Raw genomic sequence first — 12,041 nt, forward strand, 5'->3', positions numbered from 1 at the left:
CGGGGCGGCGGCGTCTGGACCCGGCGGCCTGGGAACCGGGGGCAGGCGGGGAGGGCAGAGAGCCGGCGGCACGGGGGACCCCGGGCGCTGGGTGGCCGGACGTCTGCGCCTGTCCCCGGCGCCCGGACTCCGCAGCGGGCCTCCTCCCACAGAGGAGGAACCTGCGGATGGAAAGGAAGAGCCTCACTTGCCAACCTCGCTCTCAGCAGGGAAGCGCACGCCGCAGCGAGGCTCCTCCTAGAAGCCTAGTTTGCAGGTCCCTCCAAAAGGGGATCTTCGGGACGCGTCCTTCGCGACGTTTGCCGGCACGCCCTCACGTGTCCCAACGGACCCCGCCGGCGCTGGTGGGGTTGGCACCGTTTTCACGCCTCCCCGAGAGGGCCTGGATTCGGATTGTTAGCGGAGGGGAATTCGCACGCGGAAGCGCCCTGCTGAAGTCCCCTGCAGGAGTCCCTGTCCTCAAAGGTTCCTTTTCCCAACTGCCCCCCTGTCCAGTGTCCCCTGTCCGGTTTGCACTCTTCACGGATGGAGTCATAAAGATCAGTACTGGGACTGCGACCCCCGCGCCCTGGACCGGTTACAAGTCCCTTCCACCTTCAGGGCCTGGTCCCCAGATGTGCCGTGAGTGCCCACAGAGGGCCTGTCCCCGTGCTAGACCCCGTAGGGGGCTCCGATCGGTCCTGAAAATGCTCGAACTGAAGTAACACACGTCAGGAACAGGAACAGGTGATTAGTGCTGCAAGGAGCACGTGCTTGGCCCCAAGACAATGCACTAGGACGCAGACATTCAAAGACGACCTACTTTTTAAGGTAAAAAATGAGGCTCGGGGGGCCCCTGCGTGCTCAGTTGGTTAAGGGCTGACTCGACTTCTGCTCCGGTCATGATGTCCCCAGTGGGCGACCTCAAGCCTGGCGTTTGGCTCTTGTACGGAGGATGAGGAACCTGCTTGGGGTTCTCTCTCCCTCTCTTTCTGCCCCTTCCCAGATCATGCGGTCGCTCTCAAAATAAATAAACACTAACAACAAAACAAAAACCACTGAGATTTGAACCCACGCCTGATTTACTATGGGTGTCATTTTTCAGCCCATATAATTTTTGAAGTGTTCGGAAAAGATGTCTCCTCTCCTTGTTTCTCTGCAAATGTCAACCGCAAGGCTATCATTAGTGATGAATTCCTTTATGGAACAAAACTTTACTTTTAAAATACAAATACTCTAGGGTGTTAAATGCAGACAGTCATTCACATGTAAGTGTAAATTAATTTACTTAGCCGCTTCTCTTCTAACAGCTAGCTGGTAGGCTAAGGAGTGAAACTTCACATGTCTGGGTGGGGTGGGGGGACCGTTTAAAGCCAGATTATTGCTGAGGATGAAGGGGAGGGTCCAGGAGGCTCCTGCAGAAGCTTCTAGCTCCCTTCCTCAGGAGCCCTGCCACTAAAGTGGGTAGAATAGTCAATTGACCATTACTATCTAATCCTAATGACATTTTAAAGTTTGTCTTTTTTCAGATCTGTCTTGGCTTGTCCTAATTTGGGGAGACAGCATGCTCTAAAGATTAGAACACCATCTGGCACCTTCATATAAAGTTAAATATACATCTCTCCTATAACAAAGAATTCTGCTTCTAGATGTATCTCCAAAAGAAATAAAACTTATGTTCACAAAAAATTAGTACACAAATTTCATAGCAGCTTTTTTCACGATGATTACAGTTGGAAGCAACCCAAACATCATCAACAGATGAATAGAAACACATCATATTCACACCATAGAACACTATTTAGCAATCGAAGGAATCAAATACCGGTACATTCGATTATGTGATGGCTGAGTGAAGGAAGCCCAAAGGAGTTTGTGCTTTAAGATCCCATTCATATGAAGCTCAAAACTAATCCGTGGTGGCAATAAAGGCTGAGATTGCCTTTGTCAGGGTAGGAACACAAAGGAACTTCCGGCGAGTAGGACTGTTCTGTATCTTGAGGTCGTTGGTGGTCACATGAGTGCATACATTCATTTCACCTCACTAAACTCTACACGTAAAATCTGTGCATCCCGTTGAATGTTTATACCTTCATAGCAAATACTTCAGTGGGCCGCCTGGGTGGCTCAGTCGCTTAAGTGTCAGACTTCCGCTCAGGTCATGATCTCACGGTTCGTTGGTTCGAGCCCCGTGTCTGCCTCTGTGCTGACAGCTCGGAGCCTGGACTCTGCTTTAGACTCTGTGTCTCCCTCTCTCTCTGCCTCTCCCTTGCTCGCCCTTTGTCTCTCTACCTCTCTCTCTCTCTAAATAAACATTTAAAAAATAACAAATACCTCCACATTTGCCGTAAAGAATAAGTAGTTTTCACAGAAGACAGTTTAATAAAAACAATCACATGTAGAGATGTGGGCAGGGTTGGGAGAGCCAAGAAGAGATGATAAAGGTCTTGGTTCTGTCAAAAGTAGGAAGCCATCACGACTTTGAGGCCCGAAGGTCGGAGGGTGTTGAGGTGTTACCAAAACCCAGCAAGGGCCATTGCCATGAGAAAGACTTCCTGAGAGGCAGGGAATCCCTCCCTGCCGTGGGTCTGGTAGAAAGGGAGCGGGAAGAAAACACCCCAACATCCCTCTCCTCTGCCCTCCAGATCCCCCCGGTGCCTCCTAGTGGCCGAGCCACTTGGTAGGTGGAGGGCAAAGGAGCCCAGGTGCCAGGGTCCTTAGACGTTACTCTCTCATGGTGCAGACTTGATCAGAGAAGGGCAGACAATGGAGCTGGAGAGACAGTTGGAAAACAACCAGCAGGTCTGTCTCTTCATTCATTTGGATGAAGAAAATTCAAAATAAAACAGGAGAAACAGAGTCCTATCAGTTTCCATCCTTCGGTTCAATCCTCTCACTTGGAGCTAAACTGTAATACCATCCCCCATCGGTGGTGATTTTCACATACGCGCTGTTTCACATACAAGGAAAGTGAGAGAAGTAAACGATGATAAGGTATGGATGCTACACGCCCCACTTCCGTGCTGGTCATGGCGCCCTCTGTGGTGATCATTGCCACGCGCCCCCGTTCCATTCTCTGAGCCTCTTGGCCTCTTGGCCTGCCTCACTTTGTTCTTTGAACTGGTGAGAAGGACCCAAACTTTCATTCATACTAAGGATCTGTATTTGTTTATTCATTATTTTATTCATTTATTCGTTTGCCATGGCTTCTCGCTGCCTGTTATCATAGGACACGGGAGTCTCCGGGATCTGGACATAGCCATCCACGCCTCACGATGTAGCAGCAACACAGTTTCCCCTTGGTCATCAGGACCAATCACCTGTTGGAGAGCAGTCTTTGCTTCCAAGTTCCTGGCACAGGCATGTGCGTTTACTGGTGAAAGTAGTTTTCCTTTGCCTACCAAACCTCCCAATTCACGAATCTACGTGTCGTGGGGATGGTGTACAGAACTATCGGCTGGTGCTTTAAAGACACATACTGTATCCGGATGAGGCGGTTTATGAGTCCGTGGTAGTCCTGCTGGTAGAAGCAAAGCAGGCAAGGAAGGCGATGTCATATCTAGAATAAGGATCTACTCCAGTGAGAACAAGTAACTGTGGCTGTGAGGAAGAAGGGATCCCACACAATACAAACCACTTTCCCCACACAGCCAACAGGAGGGGCTGGCTGGGAATTATGCCACGTGGGGCCTCACAGCACCCTTTGCCGTTGGCACGGACACTCAGCACTGGTGGCAGTCAGAGCAAATCTAAGAAGAGATGTTGGTGCTATTCCACTCCTGCGTGGCCCCCATCTCTGCTCCCATCGTCCCTCCGTGTCTGGTTTCATTATCCAAGCACAGGTGTGGCTGGGGAAGGAGGCACCTGACAACTGGAGAATGAGACGGACTCTCCAAGGCGTCTGCCTGAGTAAGGAAATTCTCTCCACTGAGTGCCCCTGGGCGGGGGAAGCGGGGGTTAGGCTGCATACATATTCCCAGGCTGCCCATTCCACTTGGTCCATACTGCTATCCTTGTTGCTGGTCTTTCAGTCTTGAACTTTTCAGATCTTTGCCCAACTATTTTAGGTATTATCCATAAATTAGTGTAGATTCATGAGTAAGGCCATTGGTGATGTAAACCAAAGTTCCACCCATTGGGAGGATCTTCTTTTGCTTTGCTTTTTTTTCTTTTTTTGGTGGTAAAATATACTCAACATAAAACAGTGTACACTTTGTAATATTAAGCACATTCATGTGGTGCAGCCCTCACCACCATCCACCTCCGGAAAATCTGCAGCATCGCTCACTGAAACTTTGTACCCATTTCCTCAGCGCCCCCGGCCCTGGTGACCACTGTCCTACTTTTGGTCTCTCTAAATGTGACAGTCCCAGGCACCTCGTGGAAATGGGATCGTACCATGTTTGTCCTTCTGTGTCACTGCGGGTTTTTAGTGCTGGACCAGAGCAGGGATGGCTAGTGCCCTGTTGTGGACACTCAGATGGAAGGCAGGCCCTAGGATTTCCCTGCTCTGTTGAGTGAAATTCCACACGAGTCCGTAGCTATGGGTTGAGGTAGAGGCAGCAAAGCAGTAAAACCAAGTGCTGCGGGAATCTGAGCCACCGGCTCACCGATTTACTTGTTCCTTCCAGGCCCGCTGATGGAGACACCATTTCCATGTGAGAGTGGGGCTTTCTATACAATTCCAAGTAGTGCCTTCGTATGACCAACTAAGGTCTCTTACTCATATGGCATCTGTGGCCAAGGAGTCCGAGAGCAGGATACAAACTACTTATCAGATGGAGAGCTGTTGATTGAGCTCTAACACTCCAACACTCTGCGGGCCTCCAGGGGTCTCCATTGCCCGTCTGGCTGCCCCAAGCTTCACAAGCCATCGCTACCATATGCGTTCTGTGACATGAGGCCAAAGTGGCAAGGTAGAGTGTACTGAAACCTGGGTGTGACAGCGTTCCCTACTGCTATGCTCTGCTTTCAGAACTATAAGCCTTATGGGTTTACAGGTAATACATGGTCCCGGAACCTGTGTATCTTTTTTTTCACAGTGGTAGTGCTCAGGTCTCCATTAATCTCTGAGATAACACAGTGAAAATCTGCTACTGTCCTTGCTAGATGAAAGCAAATGGTGTCTGATTATATTTGCTGATGGAATTAAAAATAAACCATTTACTCAGTTAATAACTACTTAATAGGTGCCAACGCCTGTATTGATTTATTCTAGTAGGGACTGTATCCCTGGAAGAACATGCATCAATACCTAATTATTTTGAAGATAAGCCACTAATATTTGCCAAAGCCTTCTGGCTTTTGCTCTGGCAAACGGGAAAGAAACACTGAATGACCAAACTTCTTGGTTCATACCTCCTGCTTATTTTACCTGTTGTCCCAGGATCTCATCCAATTTCATATGTGGCCCACGCTTTTCATTTTCTGAAGAAATACTAGCAATAGTAGACTTAACATAAGCCAGGATGATAGGCCTCAATCTTGCGTTTCTGGTGTGTGAACGTTCTCGTCTAATAGTGTGTGAGATGCAGGTGAAGTTCTCACTTGAAGAAATGATTAAACATGAAAGCAAACCAGTGACCCATCTCATTTTTTCCTGACCTTTTTCCAATACCACGTAACCAACTTCTCCCCTTCAAGGACAGTACGCAGGACCATCAATTACATACTCAAGTGTGCTCAGACCCAGGTAGCTAGGGACAGCTTACTCCTTACGGTCTGTGGTCATGGTGGGAAAGGAATTCAAAGCTCCTGCCAGACGCCGAGTTTAAGATGCATGAGGCCACCAGTCAGCAGGTCTGTAGGAAGCGGGGGACATTATACATTAGGTTTCTGTGTAATATGTGCAGAAATGGAGACTGGGGAATTCAGGGCTCGAACACTTAGTGTGTAGTTTAAATATTCTTGCTCCTTCGAATGATCATTTGTTGTATGGTGCAAATCTACAACTATTTCATCATTTATTTTATTGTTGGTAGCTATTTTGCAATAAATTCTTTTAGTAACAATGAATTTTAAAAAGGAAATGCATATTTAATGAAAAGCACTGTATTTCCCTTTCTCGAGATAGTTGGTAATGAACATGTAGGTTACCCAAGATATTTGTCAATATTTACCGTCCATCATGGACCTGAGAAATATCACAGATAACATGAAAATCGGGACACATGAATCTGCTAGAGAAGCGTCAGCAATCATTTCAAAAGTTTAAAGACAACATTTTAACAGGTACAGTATCCATTTACATATCATTCCATGACACATGACGTTTCAATTCAAATGACTTGTCTTTAATTTCTTGCATTTTATTTCAAGTTTCCTTGTGCACATACACTGATCCCATCAATGACTAAATGGTTCCTGTTTCCCATAGAACTCTCAGATACTTTAAATAGAAAATCAGTCTTTTCCAATAATGGTCCAATTTTTTTTTACCAACTGTGTATTCAATTCGTATTGAAATCAAAATAAAATTTTTGGAAGCTCAATTCTGTCAAAGAAGAAACATTTGACATTATTTAAAGGCTATAGTAAGTTTTTTTTTTCTGGTGATTATAGAAATACTGATTTTTGTGATAAAAATTATATCCACACTAAATTAAGAAACCTCTGGATGTTTCTAGAATTCTTAAATACATTATGATGCCCACATACTCCATAATTTCAAACAAGCTGTGGTATCCTGAAGACCTGGGAAATCTACTTGGATTATCTATTTATTACTGAATACATTTGACATGTAACTTTGTATAAATTTAAGGTGTACAAAACGTCATTTTGATACATTTATGTATAGTAATGTGATTGCCTGTGTTCTTTCCGTATTACGGCAGGTGCCGCTGTCCACATTCCTTACACAGCACGTTCCCATCACTGTGTCTTCCTCAGTGCCCGTTGCATGTCTCTGCCCTCGAACAACATGGATCTTCTTTCCACTCCCAACTTATATTATTTATTCACTGTTTTCTCCCCCTGTAAAATCTGTGCTTTTGGAGTTCCTTTTTTTTTTTTTTAATTTGAGAGAGAGAGAGAGAGAATCCTAAGCAGGCTTGATGCTCAGTGTGAAGCCCAATACGGGGCTCAATCCCACAACCCTGGAATCAAGACCTGAGCCGAAATCAACAGTCGGACGCCTAACCAACTGAGCTGCCCAGGTGCCCCTCTTCTTTTGGATTTCCTACTTTTAATATGTAGGGTTCCCGGGATCATTCTTTTGATTATTTTTTCTCCCTAAAGTTATGAGGATGGCCAAACACATGATCCCCAACACTAGACAGGTGAGATTGACAGCAAGTTTTTTTTTTTTTACTTTTGTTTTAGAGAGAGAGAGAACACCTGAGCGAGTGGGGGAGGGGCAGAGAGAGAGAGTATCTGAAGGGGGCTCTGAGCTGACGGCAGAGAGCAGAACACGGTACTCAGACTTAAGAGCTGGGAGATCATGACCTGAGGAAGAGTCCCACAAGTTTGATGCTTAGCTGACTGAGCCCCCTGGGTGTCCCTGGTAGCGGTTTCCTAGTCACTTACACTCGCAGCGTAGGGGAGGAGGACACCACGTGCATGCAGGGCCACGTGGGGGTTGTACTTGGGAACAGAGGGAAAGTAGGGGCTAAGGGACACAGGCTTGGAAGTAACAAAAGGTCAAGCGTTCTCTGGTCCCCTTGGGAGGATGCATTGTCCTGCTGGAATAATTTCCTCAGGCTGGTGGGAACTGGAGCCTGCCACTCAGAGAAGAGCAGAAACTATGCCTGGTCCCTATGGCAAGGGGGGTTGTGTGGCTGGGGGACTCTGTTCCTGGGATCACAATGGGGAAGAGAACTTGAGGCTAGCCGTGGGAGGGCCTCCTGCCTTTACCAGACGCCATGACCATGGGGAACAGTTTAAGGCCTGAGTTTCACATCCTTGTTTGTGAAATGGGGACAATAATATCACTATGACGCAATAAGAGGTCCCGCGCACCGTAAATGTGGGGAAGTGATTGGCTCAGCAACAGGCCTGTAGTGCATTCTCTTCATTACATGGGAGACACACCAGGAAAGGAGGAAGGTGATCCAAACACCTGTGTAAACATTTAGTGACAGATCTCCTAGCAAACCATGAATGATATGGCTAGCAGGAGAGTCTTACCCTTGGAATGCTTTTAGAAGGATGTACTTTGTGGTCTAGGATTGCTGATGGTAAATAAACCTTTAACCGACAGATCCATCGGGCATGGGTGCCTGGAAATGCACGTAAGTTACGTAACCATCTACATAGAAAATGGAGATGTGTCATGACAACACGTCAGTGTTGTCACAGCACACATGCCTGGATGGCCTCATACGCTGAAAGACAATGCAGGGTCACTAGATATCTTCTTCAGATATCTAGGTTTTCCTCAAACCTGTAATATGATTGAGACCTAACTAAAGAAATGAGAAATATTAACGATAACAACAACAACAAGAAAACCCCAGAAAAGACAGAGACAGTGCAGGGAAAAGAAAACTTCAACATAATAACCTTACTGACCTCGTGGAGATAACACACTAAGAGCCAGGAGCCTGCTTTGGATTCTGTGTCTCCCTCTCTCTCTGCCCCTTCCCCGCTCGCTCTGTCTCTATCCCAAAAATAAATAAGTATTAAAAAAGAGATACGTAGAACAGGGTTTTATACCCTGTCGAAAAGAAAACCGCAGGCTCAAAATGGCATCACTCAAGTCAAGTTGCCAAATCTGAACTTAATACCTAATTGCAGTTTCAACCTCCCCCAAAATGTAGTTTTCATTGGTCAGTGAGGAATTTCTGATCAGCATCTGCGAGGACTCTATCACAGGTGCCTTCTCCATCCAATCAGAAGAAGACGAGGTGATCCACCTAATAAGACCCTTGCCCTGTCCCCCAAGGACAGGCTTGCCTCAAACAATCCTTTCTTTTCTTTTGCTAATAACTTCAATCCCCACCCTCCTTCGTATAGAAACAAGTGGCATCCCACGGGCAGGTGGGATGCTGCCGTCTAGCTCATGAATCATTCATGAATCATTTAATAAAGACAATTAGATCTTCATGTATTTACTCAGCTAGATTTTTTAAAACCCCCTCCCCCTCCTGAAAAGGAATATTTAGAGACCACACACAAAAAAATTTCTTAGGAATTAAAGCATAAGATCAGAAATAGAAAACTCAATAGATGGGCTTGAAGATAAAGTTGAGAAATCTCCCAGTCAGTATAGTGAAAAGACAAAGAGAGAGTGAATAGGGGAGAAAAAATAACACCCAGAATGCTCTTTGCATGCGCCCTGCCTTGACCTTTCCAAAGGGCCCCTTGAGGCACAGCCGAGTGCCTACTTCAGGACCTGCACGTAATAAACTTCTCTCAGGCTTTACTTAACACGTGTTAATTGAACAAAGTCACAGGTTTCTGTGAAAAGTCCAGAGTCCACCCAAAGGTTTCTGGACTTTTCTGAGACACCTGGGTTTTGAATTCCTGCCCCCACTGCTGTTCTACAGAAAATGGCTTCACTTCTGGTGACACTAGGTGTCACTTTCCACCCTAGCATTCATCCAAATGTGGAATGCATGTCGGAGTACCTTTTTCTTTATTTTTAAAAAAATTTTAACATTTATTTATTTTTGAGAGGTAGAGAGACAGATCATGACCAGGGAAGGGGCAGTGAGAGAGGGACACACAGAATTGAAGCAGGCTCCAGGCTCTGAGCTGTCAGCACAGAGCCCGACAGGGGGCTCGAACGCATGAACTGTGAGATCATGACCTGAGCCAAAATCGGACGCTCAATCGACTGAGCCACCCAGGCACTCCATTATTTTTACTCAACTATTCACTTAAGGCTTTACCTACAAAATAGTCTTTTTTATCAAAAGATTTAGAAAAGAGACGGGATTTTTTGGGTAACTGCAAACCACTTAAAATGGAGTATTAGGCTTCTCTATTCTTAACAGTGCTATTGGACGCTCTGCCACATTCTGTGGTCACCTTCTGCTCTTCTCTCGCCCCCTGTTCTTCTCAACTCTCTCCCACCCCAAGTCCACCCCCTTCTCCGTTCCCTCCTCCCCTAGATTCCCATAATCACATGTTACAGCACTCGTAAACATTCCATGCCACTTACATTTGTATATGAGAGATGGAATGAGCTTAGAGCCTCCTTGAGAGCCCTATTGTTTACACACAAAATGTTTTGCTTCGGTTAGGATTTTTCAGAGCTCATGCATTCAAAAAGATGTCTGGCTATGCCCAAATCCCTAGCTATTTCATACACTAGTCCATACTGTCCAACTTGTCTTCTCAGTTGTACAGAAAGGTGGTTTTCTGTCTAAAATCTGACCGAGGACTCTCGTGGCATGGATGATTAAGTAGGATCCCTTGGAATAACCACTGAAGATTTTAAAATCGAATTAGCCTACCTGGCCTCGTCTATATCTTGTGATGTCCAGATTTCTCCTGGTCACATAGAGTCAGAAGGCCAAATACTGATCATAGTTTTCTTAACAGTGAAGTAATGAATAGTGATCATCCTAAAAAGACTTAATGTATCACTTCGGTACTGGAAATTCACTTCTCAATGTATTTGTGCACTAAGAAGTAATTGCCTTTTATTGATCATCTGTTGATAATGGGGCACTTTAATATGTTATCTCTAAGCCTTGCAATAGCCATAGACAGGTTGCAGGTGAGAAAATGGAGCAGATTGCCCAAGGTCGCACAGCTTGGCAAAAGTGGGATCTGAACACAACTGTACATGATTCCAAAATCCCCACTCTTACCTTCATATCAAGTTGCCTCTTGTATACTCTGTAAACATTTCTTCCTAATAAATTAGGGTCAAATTCTAGAAAGGCAGACTCTAATTTGACCCTCTCTGTCCAGGTATGAGGAAAGAAACCCTAAGTAACCTCTTGAATACCTTGTGACTGTATGAATTAGGTCACCGTATTGCGATCATGTATGTATTGCTCTCTCTATCCTTCCCCTGGAGAATAAGTTCCCAGGGGTCTTGCCATCCTGTGTATCACCAGCATCTACTACAACCCCTATTCCAGTGCCTGGCACATGATAGGCACCCAATAAATTTCTGGTGAAAGAATGAATGAGACACTTTCCATGGTCCTGAAGATGCTGCCTTTCCCACAGTCCCCCTGGATGAACACCTGCTCATCTTCCTTGAATCAATACCAGCATCATCTCATCTGTAATGTCCTCTTTGTAACCCAGTCCAGTCTCGCCACTAACACTCTTTCCCCTGCACCTCCACCATAGCCTGAATAGTTGTCCCTTACTAATTATGGCTCTCTAATGCCACGATTGTCCTGCAGATCTGCCTCTCCCACTAGTCTGAATATCCTTGAGGAGGGACACCGTGTCTTTCCGTGTTGTTATCTCCACTGCCTTGAGGAGTAGCTGGTTCTATGAGGAACCTGTGTCCGATGAATTAATCATATACCCCAATCTGTTGAGTGTAACTCATCAAAGGATCCCAAGAAGAGAGCATGCAAAGGCTCACGTTAATGCTCTGAGTGTAATGAGTGTAATAGGGAACTTGTCAAGGGATTGCCCGGGTCTCTCCTTATCAACTTCTTTTGGGGGCAATGACCATGTCCTTTTATGTTTTCCTATCTCTGGTAGCTAATACAGTGCCTAGCACATAGTAGGCATTTACTTAAGCTTTGATGAATGGAAGGATGAATGAATGAGCCTCAAACGCAAAACGTACCAGCCAATGTAGAATTTCAAACCTGATGGATCTGAAGCAGCCTCACAAATCATCTGCCACCAGCCTGAAGCCACATAACCCCCAAATCCCTGCACAATGTAGCATTTACGTGCAGGCTGCCTGTGGGGCTACGGAGGTTGTGGGCAGGTCCTGAGTAAACACAGGCTGCACTGAAGAACCATTGTGGGCACTGGTGGTTCTTTCAAGTTCCTCTGGGGTCTGAAGTTGATTTGCAGCTGGTCCCTGCCAAACTCCCCACCCCCCCACCCCTTTTTCTTGGCAATTGAATTATTAACTAAAAGAAAACCATCCAGGGAGGGCGTAGCTGCTAGCAGTGGGCTGCCAATGCTGGGGA

General features: G+C 45.9%; 1 long non-coding RNA gene across 1 annotated transcript; it reads left to right on the forward strand.

The window, feature by feature from the left end:
- The first annotated feature begins 7 nt into the window (after positions 1-7).
- On the forward strand, positions 8-1,674 carry LOC115292914. Its single transcript, XR_003909229.1, has 2 exons — positions 8-810; positions 1,509-1,674. It is a non-coding gene; the product is annotated as an uncharacterized LOC115292914 (long non-coding RNA).
- The last annotated feature ends 10,367 nt before the right edge of the window (positions 1,675-12,041 follow it).

Source organism: Suricata suricatta, chromosome 5, assembly GCF_006229205.1.
Source record: "Suricata suricatta isolate VVHF042 chromosome 5, meerkat_22Aug2017_6uvM2_HiC, whole genome shotgun sequence".
NCBI lineage: Eukaryota > Metazoa > Chordata > Mammalia > Carnivora > Herpestidae > Suricata > Suricata suricatta.